Raw genomic sequence first — 842 nt, 5'->3', positions numbered from 1 at the left:
GAACCAACTGGCAAAAAGCATTAAGGCCGCAAAGACCAATGCACCGATTGCGGTACAATAGAGTTGTAATTCACTAGTTATTCCAGATGCTCGCAAATCTGAAAAAACCAGAGGTTATTTGTATTCCTCGGAAACCCCACCCACATCGCCATTCAAGATTTCTTGGCCCACTATTGGCCAAACCACCTGGGCGCTAGGTCCAATGAGTAGGATCGCTGAGCCATGCTTCATAATTGGAAAACGAGCACCGTGGAAATACATGCCGCTCAGCCAAAGAAAGATGATGGAGAGTTGGCCGAAATGGGCACTAAATATTTTGCGAGAGATCCTCCAAATCACTGGTATGGCTATCGAAATCGTGAGCATCGGCATGTAGGTTCCAGTGGTAGTATCGGGTCCTTAGTTATTGTTCTTGAGAAATGGCCCGGCCAGCCCATTCCTCGAAAGAAGTTTTACGGGATCCCTATCTACCAAAATTTTTACTTCTGGTTCCGGCGAACGAATAATCATTGAGTCCTCCTCTTCCGGACAACACATACAAAGAGACCCGCCAACAGTCAGTAATTAGTGAACCTATGAGAGACGCTTATAATTAGTTTCTTTTCTTCTATCTCTCATCTATCTATCTATTTTTATCTATCTATTTTTCTTTAGTTATTCACTAGAGCAATTATGATCTGGAAGTCGATCCAAAAGTGTTCGGATCTATTATGACATATCCATGAGGCGCTCAACGGACCTTTTAATCTTATAAAACCTTTTTGACTTTACTTACATTGGTGCAAAACCCATTTTTTGTGCAACCGGTGTAGTGTATTCATATCTCAATTAGAAGTTCCGAG

General features: G+C 42.2%; 1 pseudogene; it reads right to left on the bottom strand.

Annotated features, from left to right (window-relative positions):
* Positions 1-510, bottom strand: part of LOC128288559 (photosystem I P700 chlorophyll a apoprotein A1-like) — a 2,279-nt pseudogene extending 1,769 nt beyond the window's left edge.
* Positions 511-842: the final 332 nt, after the last annotated feature.

This window comes from Gossypium arboreum, unplaced genomic scaffold (genome assembly GCF_025698485.1).
Source record: "Gossypium arboreum isolate Shixiya-1 unplaced genomic scaffold, ASM2569848v2 Contig00232, whole genome shotgun sequence".
In the NCBI taxonomy this organism is placed as follows: Eukaryota; Viridiplantae; Streptophyta; class Magnoliopsida; order Malvales; family Malvaceae; genus Gossypium; species Gossypium arboreum.
Note: the sequence above shows the minus strand (reverse complement) of the source record. Positions and strands in the feature narration are given on the sequence as shown.